Source organism: Sphaeramia orbicularis, chromosome 6 (genome assembly GCF_902148855.1).
Source record: "Sphaeramia orbicularis chromosome 6, fSphaOr1.1, whole genome shotgun sequence".
Taxonomy (NCBI): Eukaryota; Metazoa; Chordata; class Actinopteri; order Kurtiformes; family Apogonidae; genus Sphaeramia; species Sphaeramia orbicularis.
Genome location: NC_043962.1, coordinates 45,745,145 through 45,757,352, shown reverse-complemented (window position 1 = coordinate 45,757,352; position 12,208 = coordinate 45,745,145). Strand labels below are relative to the sequence as shown.

Here is a 12,208-nt window from a genome sequence, read left to right as displayed (position 1 = left end):
GCAGTGTTTGATTATTTCTTGTGGGCACTGGGTAAAAATTCCATAACTACCTCTTTTTGCATTGTAATTCCAGTGGAAACAAGGACTCTACAGCCCTCTCTGGACTCTGTTTTCAGGTTGTAGAAAATCTATCCTGAGATGGGAAGTTTTAGCCACTCCTACATGTTTTCAGACAGGAGGCACAGTTAACAACCTGACTGACATCTGGAATTAGATTCAGTCAGTCTCTACTGCTTTACTATCTGCCTCCACGCAGAAGTTCAGAAAAGTGGCTTCACTTTTCCATAGCGGTGAGACATATTTCAGGTTCTACTTTTACAATTACTCTTCAGATTTGGACAGAGAAGAGACAGCTAGGAGAAAAGGGTGTATATTTTCAGATTTGCTGTTTCTTTCCTCCTGATTGTCACTCCTGCAGCCTTAATATTCAGCAGTTCTTCTTCACCCACTTCAGAATACCTGAGAACATTATGACAGTGGAAAAAAAAAATCAGGCCAAAAAGGAAATGGTTGTCATGTTGTATCAAGTTTGCTAAACTGCAATGTGATCACGCATGGCTTGAACCTTGGCTGCAGGTGTATCCGAAACATGTAAACTATTCTGATCTCTATCATCCTGTTCATTGAAACAGAGATGAGTCACTCTCAAATGTCGGATCACTTCATCATCTTTGGCTGTTTAAATTTTGTAGAAATGAGTGTCCAAGTCATATTTGACTCAACAGGTAGTATAGGATTCAGATAATACAGGAGGATGTGGTCACAGAAATGAAATGCTGTAGAACATTTTCATTAGTGCATAATCCCCTGAAAGTAGTACTTGATGTGTTTGTTATTTTACAATTAGTTGGGGGTCTTTGGACTACCATATTTCTACAGTGATCCAGAATTTCCATTTTATAGTAGGTTGCATCCAAAGTTAAGGTGACATCATGTAGTATATTTCAGTATCATCAAGAGTTAACATCCCCATTACAGAAAAGCTAAGAATTGACAAAAGACCTGCAACCTTTCCACTATACAGTAAACACATCAGGCCAGTGGAATGGCAGGCAAAAACAGGGGTTGACTGAACAGTTAGCAACAATAAGACATTACGACAAACTATTAATACTCCCTGAATCTGACTCCATGGTGACAGATGGCTATGCATTTTCTGTTCACAAACAGTTGCATGAAGTTGTCAGATTAACTACCTTTCCGATTCCAAACAGTTATTACCATCCAAGTTAAACTCTTTCTGACAAGAAAAGCAAACTTCATCCAAAATATCCTTGTCCTGTCATGACTTCTGCCATGATCATCTGCCATCTTAAGCTGTCAGTATTTCTGTGGATGCACGTGCTAATGTGGAAAACACAAAAACAAGCTAAACTGATGTAAAATGTGAGCAATTATGAAATCAGACCACAATGTTTATCTAGACGATCATGTGGAGCCAACAGAGAACAGTTTTTGTGTAATTTAATTATAATGGGTGAGTAGGGAACACCAGAGTTAGGTCATTGCCGAGGATTTCTGAAGAGCTGGCTCAACACAGTGGTGCCGTGAGTAGCACTGTCGCCTCACAGCAAGAAGGTCCTGGGTTTGATTCCAACACCAACCAACACCGGAGGGGGGGACCTTTCTGTGTGGAGTTTGCATGTTCTCCCCGTGTCTTTGTGTGAGTTCTCCAGGTACTCCGGCTTCTTCCCACCATCCAAAGACATGCACTAATCGGTTAATTGGTTCATCTAAATTGCCCGTAGGGGTGAATGTGAGAGTGATTGGTTGTCTGTCTATATGTAAGCCCCACCTTTGCCCAATGGTAGCTGGGATAGGCTCTGACACCCCCGCAACCCTCTCCAGGATAAAGTGATTCAGAAGATGAATGAATGGCTCACATGGATGAGGATTACAGCCCCAACAAACAGGGTAAACTTTAACAATAGGTCTACACATGTTGAGGAGATGGTGCTCATGTGGTATATAAAAAGGGAAGGCATTGTCTTGGCTCTGGAAGATTTTCCTAGAAGACACCATCAGCGCTCCAATTGGTTCAATATACAAATTCAGCTTACATACAACAGTCCTGTCTAATCATTAGCACAGACAATCTCCTGTCCAGAGCTGCTTACAGTAAGTCTGGCACCGAGGTCCAAATCCTATTCAACCCCGAGAGACTTTAACATAAGGAAGGCTCAAAGAGGAATAGATCTGGCTCAGAGGAAGGTCACACTTAGGCAACAAGAAATAAGCTGCAAAACAAACCACAAACCATAACAAACTACACAAGTGACTACAAACAACTGCTGCAGCCTTTGTTATATGAAAACTCTGCTATGAGTGAAAATAGGCCTGTGTAAAAGAGGGTGAGGGTCTGAGCTGGTGTACATGTTGCACCAGGTACTGGAGGGAAGGTGAAATTTTATCCGGCAAGTTCAGCTCCAATTACACAACGATAAGTTTGAAAGCGTATCACATGCTAAAATTCTACACGGTTGTTTATAATGTTATGTAACCTTAACCCTAACCCACTGACTCCTTAAGAGGCCCTCAGTGTAAGACCCATTTTCTGTAGAACTTGGGCTTCTTTGGGGTTCCAATCACAAGGAACAAATTGCTGAAGTGCATTTGTGCTTGAAGGTTCATGCAATGGTCACGCAATGATAGAACTGGTGACTGCAAGTTTGAGGCCTGCTGTCCCAAGATTTTTGTGGTCTTAAAAGTATCTTTACATGCAAAGAAAACAAATCAGACCTGTTATGATGTTTGCACTTTCTGTCCATCCTAAACCAGGGGTCCTTCTCTGTGGTTCATCCTGATGTTTCTTAAAAATTTTCACCGTTAAAGGGTTTTTATGGGAGTAGTTTTCCCATACATTTAAAAGGATAGAAATAGGACAGATGGCTGATCTGAGATAAAACCTCAAGATCAACATAACATTTAGATTTAACATAGCTGATTTGGATTCACTGATTTGTTTTATAGCATGTGCACATTATGTGACTATTCTAACCAGTCCCTAGTAAGATAGCAGTGCTATGGTAGTATCTTAGGAGACAATACTTCCTATATTTTATGGCAATGGCTACTGCCACAGTATTGTGACACAAAATATTGGTTTGTCTGTTGCCACAGAGCCAATCAAATATTAGCATTTGTACTGTGACAATAAGCAGTAACAACATTTTGTTGCCACAGAGCCAATCATGGATACTGTTACATAAACTCATTAGCCTCTTGTTGCCACAGAACTGTGGTGATATATGGTGTATAACACACGACAACAAAATTATGTCAATCCGCCAAAGTTTAATATCGTTTTGGCGTTGTCGGTGCCCTGAAATGGTATTTTTGGAGAACAGGCCCCAGAGCAGAAAAATCTCCCAGCACTGCCCCTGTGTTGCCGTATGGATAGGCCAAACACCACTTTTTGGAAACGATGATGTCATAGTACCACGTGACCAGAGGAAGAAAGCCCCGGACGTAACCTCATGCTCACTGCATTCTTCTGTGATTTTAGTGTATCCTGCGGCTCTGTCTGTGTTTGTCTACAATGCCATATGTAGGTGTGGCATACGTATAACACCGTTTTAACCCAGTTTTCCCGTTTCCACCTGGATGCAGACATTACTTGAAACAATACATGTATGGATGTGAAACTTTTAGACTCTGCAAAAAAAAAAAAAAAAAAAAAAAAAACGAGCGCTGTCATCTACACGTAGCCGGTAACTGGTATCCTAGCCTTTTCCCGTAACCGGATAGGCACATGGCATGTGCAGTGCTTATTGCCCCAGTACTGTGGCAGCAGGGTGACAGGTTACCAGTCTACACGTGATATAACGAGGGCGCTGATTGGTTCTGTGGTAGTAGACAAATGAGAAAGTTAGTCCCACAGTACCGTAGCAACAGACACCTCGTAATTTTTATTTTACATCTATGGTTTTTCCTTTTTCTTAACTGAAGAGTTGCACATTGCACAGATTGTAAAGCCCTTTTTCTGCACATTTGTGATTTCTAGCTATACAAATAAAACTGACCTGAATAGCATTTAAGTATTCTCTCCAAACTATGCTTGCTATGATTTCTGTTGCTGAACACATTGTGAAACCACAACAGAGGCCAACGACAAACTGTTGAGGCAGTTTGTTGGGGAGGGAACCTGAATGTCCTGTTTTAGGAGAAAGTAGAAAAACTTGCCTCTAACTCTCTTCTTGTTTCCATGTCTCAGTCTGTCTCTCCAGGCAGTGAATGCAACCAAGCTGAAGCTGATTACAGGTCTCAGGTTCCTGGAGACAAAACTGTCAAGAGTACAGAAAGTATAACTCTGCCAAAAGCAACAGGCTAGCAGGGCAAGGTCCCTGAGGTTGAGTGAAAGGAACTAGCACAAACCTATTTGAGCAGACACATGCATGCACATGCATAATGTGCATGAGATATAAGTGCATATGCACTGTGTCCCTCTGATCGCAACAGTGAATGTGCGAAATGAATTACAAGCACTGATAAAACTTGATGGTATAATGACATTTAAGTGAGATTCTCTATGAAATCATAGGGAAAAACTGCACTCAGTGATTACAAATGAATGTTTTGCAAATCTAATAAAGCATGCACAGTAGATGATACATGAAAGATGAATCCCAGTTTACATAGTTTGCAGGAAATATAAATATAAATAATTAAAATGTTGTGTTACAGCTGCTATTTGAACAGTGTATGACTTGCAACTTTTCTGCCATCTATAGGATTAATTAGTAGTATATGTGCAGTAAAGACAATCACTTCGAGTAGTGTATGTGTCAAGCATTAACCAAGTGATATGATGTTTCAACTGTTCTGACTCTAGACCTTTGATCACAAAGCGAATGCCACATCACTGTGGAGACTGGTGTAAGGGTCATCAAACAGAGTCCAGGACACGCAGGGTTGAGATGTTCAGTGTATGTCCAGACTGTGCTGTGAACCATCTGTCATTTGATCACCTTTAATAAAAGTGTGTCATTTTTTTGGAAACCAGGTCAGAAAGATATTCACCACTACAGCCAATACATTTAAAAAATAAACAGACAATTAACTGTCTAATGAGTTTAAGCGTGTTTCAGCAAAATAAATCCACTAGAAATAATTCTGGTGCAGAAAAGAAAGTCCTTATTTGTTTTGTTCTTAAGGGTTCAAGGACAGGAGCAACAGGATTTGGGTTGAATTTCAGTTTCATAGAAAAACAGAGCAGTGTGAGAGTGGATTTTCTACTGCAATAATACATTTTCTGTGCCAGTCGTGTCATACTTCAAGTATTACAAGTCAAAGTGGCTGAGGTAAATAAACGTTTCAAGAGATGTGGTCTAAAATCACTGATCATTACCTTTCTTTCATCTTCACTAGACTAAACTAGTGAGCACATGAGAAGTAAACTAAAAACAAGAGTCAAGAGAAGGTTGACATCTCAAAATAAACTGCAGATACTTAAAGTTAAGCACTGTATTCCTTTGTACACCAGTTCATTACTAAACCAGCATAGGAATTAGATAATAAATGACCAAATTGGGTTCCGAAAATGAGAGACATGCAAATGACAAGAAATATTGTAGCTACAACAAGAAATCTGTTTATGTTAAACACATGGAGAAATGTTGCTTTATCTCAGATCATACCTTGAAGTTCCTTTGTCCAAAAGACCACAACGCTTGGTGCTATGTATTGGTGAAATGATTAAAATTAAATGCTTAGTTTTGTTCCGTTTAATAAGCATCTGATGACTGACAAAACAATTTACATCCACTTCAGAGTTAAGAAGCAACCACACCTGCCTTTATAACCACTACATACTTGTCTTTGTTCTCATCTGCACAACTTCTTGTCTAATTTCATTGAGATCTTACTGTCATTTGTTAATTATTAACCTGCTGTGCATGCAATTTTCCTGTGAAAACCCTAAAAGTCTTCATCTTGGTGCAAACTTTACCCTGCAAATGAAACAATAACACCAATCCCAATTTATAATCAGGAGAATTAACACATTATTTCTGATCAACATGTAGCTAAAGTAAACTAAAAGATCCTAAAGCTACACTTTGCAAACAAAATATAAGCTGACTAAATGTAGGGATAACTTTGCTTATGACTAAAACAGTGTTAATATGTCACATAGTAAGGGGGATTTGAAGACGGTTAAAGATTGCTGATTTTGAAACCAAAACTAACATGGTGCTGCTGATACAAACTGCATCTTTTTAACAACCAAAAGGAATTCAACATGAAAGGAAGCATTGATCAATACGACATCTAAGTTTATGTATCTAAAAATACTAACTTCCGGCTTTCTTAGAAAAATTGGCATCTAAAATTGGCCTCTTTTCTCGTCTTTGTTCTCATCTGCACAACTTCTTGTCTAATTTCATTGAGATCTTACTGTCATTTGTTAATTATTAACCTGCTGTGCATGCAATTTTCCTGTAAAAACCCTAAAATTCTTCATCTTGGTGCAAACTTTACCCTGCAAATTAAACAATAACACCAATCCTATTTTATAATCAGGAGAATTAACACATTATTTCTGATTAGGGATGTAACAATTACCGGTATAACAATAAACCGTGGTAAAATTGCAGACGGTTAGTATTACCATTTAAATTCTATTCATCATGATAACCGTGTTTGATTACTGCACTTTCCCGAAGAAAACACCTATGTAAAGATATGCTTTTATGTCAAATATTTGAGTATAGTTTTAATTTATTACAATTTTAATTGTATATACCTAATATTTGGAACCAATATTCACTTTTAAAGTCTTTGAAAAGGTTCGTTAAGCATCTTTGTGTTATTTATGCAGTAAATTATATACGTTTTTCAAATCGGATTTTATATATTTTTTTTGTGTTTTTTGTCCTTTTGTGTTGATATGGTAGGTTAACCCTTTCATGCATGAATTATGAGAACCTTAATCAAGATTTTTTTTTTCCTGAGTGTTTTTATTCGTCTTTAGGCATGAAAAAAACAAAAACAAAAAACAAACAATGTGATTGATTTTTTTTTTTTTTTTTTTTTTTTTAAATCAACCTGTTTTTCATGGAGTTACAAAAATGTCCACTCAGCTACACCATGAATTTTATTCTTGAAGCAAAGAAACATGTATTTAAAACCCAATATCATAAAGTGATATGAAAACAGTGAAATGAAACCATGTTTAATGCAGCTAATCTGATGTTTTCTCACATTTTAACATATTCTAATACTAGTTATTACTCACTTCATGGAGATAACATGCAAAAAATAAATATTAACAATTGATTTCCCCTCAAGAACCAACCAAGAACAGCAAAGTTACAATAATGGGATGAATTGCAGTTTATGAGATGGTGCATAAGTGTCCACTGTGTTGGTTGATATGGAACTAAAACAACAAAACCCATGAATATAGAAGATTAAAGCTGTAGAGTAACTGTCCACTGTAGTGACCACTATGCATGAAAGGGTTAAAGTGAAAAAAATAATAGACAGATGATATAAATGAAGTTGTGCTGAAAAAAAGATGCCAAACATGGGTATAGCAAACATTTGTTTATATAGTAAATAAAGGCAAAATCAAAAGGACTGAAAAATGTCCAAAATAGGCTCAGACTCCTAGGGGTTAATATTTGAATATTTCTGCCAACAGAAAATACATTATGCCAATTATTTTATTTATTTATTTTTCAAATTACAACTTGGTTAAATTATTTCAGTGTGTATAAGTACTTTTTGAACATTTTGAGCACAATTTCAAAAATACTGCGATAATAATGATAACCGTGATAATTTTGATCACAATAACCGTGATGTGAAATTTTCATATCGTTACATCCCTATTTCTGATCAACATGTAGTAAACTAAAAGATCCTAAAGCTTCACTTTGCAAACAAAACCTACGCTTGACATTCCCTCTGAAGTGCTCTGCAGGTAAAGCACAGTGAAGCATGTTGTTTACATTGTTGAAGAGCCACTTTGACAATCTTGCCAGTGCATTAACTTAATGAGCAGTGGATTCATGAGAAACAACACAACAAGCAATCCACATCTTCTTCATTAGCACCAATAAGGCTTCTAAACAAGCCAATAAACAGCCTTTCAGCCCACAGCTCTCTGATGAACAGCTTACATCACAAGGAGATACAGCCTATTGATGAGCAAGCGCCACTTCAGCTGCGCAGGCGTGCAAACTGAAATCAGATTAGGTTGCCCCCCATACAATAACAATGGCCTTATAATCTTGCAAGAATTTCTGAATATCCTCTAGTTGCTGTAAACGTATATGTGTAGGGTAAGCCTTAACAAACTTGACTAGTTCTTAAACTAAGCTGCAGAATAGTGCATTGCTTGCAGGTTGCGGTCACACACTGAGCTAAATTCCTGTACAGATAGTCAGCTGCTGCCTGCAGGAGTGTGCACATACTGGACAAAAAAAAGCCAAATAAAGACATCTACCTTGCAATAGTCAGCTCCATCCGAAGCCGCCATATCGTCGGAAATCTCGATGGGCTGTGAAGCAGTCGGTGCAGGATCGAGGAAGAAACGAGGGAGAAAAAAATAGTCCCCGAGTCCGTCTACGTCCTTGTTTTTTTTTTTTTTTTTTTTTTTTTTTTTTGTGGGACGAACAGCACTGCCGCTGTCAAAAATCCCCAACCACGTCCATCCACAGCAAAATCGTGGAGCTCACACCCACAGGAAGTGACGCAATGATTGACAGCTGGCGGGGAAACGGCGCACACCCACTGACACACCTATAGTTTCAGCAAATAGGAAGAGTCCGTGAGTTTCCCTGGAGAAGGACGCCCCCTAACCAGAAGCACGGACACACAAACCGGAAAAAAGTGTCTTCCTCTTAAACTCTAGGGCTTTTTGTCTGTAAAAATGATTTAAAAGAAAGAAGACAGAAGAATATTTGACAGAAAACAGGGTTTCACAGCTCATTCTACTGTTCTAGTGGTACAGGCTGGAATGGAAGCAGACATTTGCATATAGTGTCCTCACATGACCTACTGAGCTTATTCAAGTCATTCAGGTCTCCTCTCTTGTTCAGCTTAGTCCCATTCAGCTTAGTTCAGTTCAGTTCCAAAGGGTCGCCAAAGCAAAAACTAAACCTACAAGGAAGACTGGGTTGTAAAACCAGGACCGCCCCTCCACCAGTATGGGATTAGATACATGCCACATGTGATCATTCCACTTCCTCCCTGGTCCCATATGGTGGATGCAGGTTTTACACAGAAAAAAAAAAAAAAGAGTTAACCAGTGCGCAGACAAATGCCCACAACCTTAATGAAAAAAGAGACAAATCCCCACAACTTTATTTCATAATATTTTATTAGCAACAAAAGTAACAAAATTACATACATTGTTAGTTAGGAAATGCAAAAAACAGTACCTGTGATATCCCATCACCTCTGTATGTAGACATATTCATAACTACTGAGGAAAAATGTTACATGTTAAATTAAACAAACACTACAAGTCCCATCGCCTGAGGATTCATATGTGAAATATTCACCTCGACGAGTTATAAACTTAAAGTCCCATGTAAGAAAAATCTGTATTTGCATTTACATGTTAAATTGAACTGTCCATTGCATTTTTATTTAATGTAGCACATACTATGAAGCACCCTTACACAGATCAAAGACACTGTAAGGGATGGTCAAGAATGCCATTGAAGACAATCTGTTAAAAAAACAAACAAACAAAAAAAAACATACATACGTGTGTGTGTGTGTGTGTGTGTACATGTAGCACCTGAGTATTAATAAAATATTCTCCAGAAAAAGAAATCAAAATTAAACTGTCCTTTTGCATTATTTTAATGTATTCACACATCATAAAGGCTTAATTCAGATCCTGTATCAATAATGTTACAATGACATAACTATCTGGACTATTGTTGCTTAACAACTGAATACTGATTACATATGTAGATATCTGCAGTACATATGTACTTAAAATATCTGCAGTATTTGCATGCTTCATATAGTTCCCCCATTGGAATAATGCCATACTACAAATTGTGGGCATTTGTCTCTTTTTTTATTAAGGTTGTGGGTATTTGTCTTGTGGGCATTTGTCATGGAATCGAGTTAACCCACCAGCATCCCGTCCAGCAAGGCCTTTACTAAGCACCAAGTGTGCCTTTTTCGCACACTTGTGGAATAATATCAAAAAAATTTCATACAGTTTGTTTTTAATTCTTTTACACTTTTTTTCTATTTCATCAGCTTGAGCTGTAAATAAAAATGCCAAATATTCAATAACTGTCACATTTTTTAACCCTTTAAATGCTGTGTTTGTAATGTAAACAAACCAGTTGCCACATGTTGATGGTCATATGAACGATGTTTTCAGGTCAAAAATGTCCAATTTCATCACAAATAATGTTATATTTTCATGTCACAAATGGCCAAGTTATATTTTAACTGAATTTACCTGAAAAACAAATATTCTTTTCGATTCCCCAATTTTTTTTTCAAGATTATATACTACATATCATATGTTTTATTTTTATAGGTCGCAATATGGAGTATGGTGCTGATCCATCCTGCTTATGTTACACCAATACATACATTAAGAATGTCACACGTCACTTTTTAAATCAACAGTGTTCTAATAATAAGCATTTTTATAAAGAAATAACAATTCTATATTGTTATTTACTCTTTAGAATGATGATGAACTATACAATACATAATTATGATCCTAGTTTTTGCACAGGGATCATTTGTGGAAATGGTGACATGGCTGCCGAGCATCAGTATGATGGGATCTGTAACAACCATGTCACATCCGTCCACTGCCACATTTTGCATTTTTGCGTCAGATGTTATTGTTTTAGTTCCACAATACTAACATTTATGAATAAGAGGCTAATTAGCAATACTAAGTATATAAGTTTATTACTGATAAAGTACTGGTACTGACCAGATCATCATGGGTAATGTCACGTCCGTCCACCAGCATAAGTTTTCACATACACGTGCTATTCAAAATCCAATATTTCTGAGAATATAGCTTCCACTGTCAAATAATATCAGTAGTCTGTGCACAAATGTATTAGCATTATTTCAACACAGTTCTTTGCATTTCTTACTTTTTTTTTTTTTTTTTTTGACAAAAATGGCCACTCATTTGACCCCCTAACTAAATTTTAGCTACACAAATTTATGTATGTATGTATGTGTATATGGGTGAATGAGTATGTGTATGTATGTGTAAGTACATATATAAATATACAAGAGTAATGTAAAAGGAAGTGGGACATGTATATTATTAACCCCTGTGTGGTGCTTGGGTCTGTGGGACTCGTTTTCATTTTATATTAAATGAAAAATGATGAGTAATTTTTTTTTTTTTTTTTTTTAATGAATTTTTCCCTATTGTATCTTGATTATATTACATTTTATAAAAAAAAAAAAACTTAAAATGAATAGCACTTTAATTCATAAATGGGCTCTAGCAAATGCAAAAACATATATACTTTTTATACGCTTGTAATTGGGATGAAGTAAACATCTGTTGAGTATTTTAACATAAAATTGTTTGATTATGTTGAATTAAAAACCCACAAATGCAGCGGGTCCACCACATACACAAACACTGGCTGAATCACAAAAATCTGAACAACACACTAAGATTAATAATCTTTTAGGGAGAGGGTGTGGGATCAAATAAATTGCACTTCTTCCCACCCATTTTCAGGCATGTAAATGGAACTATTGTGCTGTTCTTCTGGTTAAAACTGTTATGATTTTTGATATTTGTATTATTATGCATGTTTTGCTTGTTTGCGTATATGTTAAATTTCATTGCATGTTCTGCATAAATCACGAAATCAAATCAAACAACTGCAGATAAAAATCATAGGTTTAATCAAACAAGGTGATATAGCAGTTTCTCAGACAATTTCAACCCAACATACTAAAATGTAAAACCAAACAAAGATTGACAAACTACTTTGAATGATTTCTTTGTATTTGCAATACCCACTCTCATAGATGCACACACTGTAGTTTTAAGTTAACTCTCCACGCTCTCCAATAAGGGAACATACAATGAAAAAGACACCATTATTTTTACATTCTTTTAGCAAAAATAAAATGCAAAAATTAAATCAATTGAAATAATACCAGTGTGTGTTTTTTATGATATTCATTTTGCATAAATAATGATAAGGAAGTTATTTTTATCTCAATAAATCTCATT

At 36.6% G+C, this 12,208-nt stretch overlaps 1 protein-coding gene across 4 annotated transcripts in view; it reads right to left on the bottom strand.

Annotated features, from left to right (window-relative positions):
• The window catches only part of pparab (peroxisome proliferator-activated receptor alpha b), a 102,012-nt gene that overhangs the window by 45,126 nt on the left and 44,678 nt on the right, over positions 1 to 12,208 (bottom strand). Inside the window, exons 1-2 of one of the 4 annotated variants that reach the window (XM_030136306.1) lie at positions 8,450 to 8,660; positions 4,183 to 4,283 (exon numbers count right to left, since the gene is read on the bottom strand). The exons of 2 other annotated variants lie outside the window; for them this stretch is intronic. The gene's annotated coding sequence lies outside the window, so the exon portion shown is untranslated. Of the gene's footprint in view, positions 1 to 4,182; positions 4,284 to 8,449; positions 8,661 to 12,208 lie in introns of those variants that run through there. One more of the 4 variants, XM_030136305.1, reaches the window with a different exon arrangement.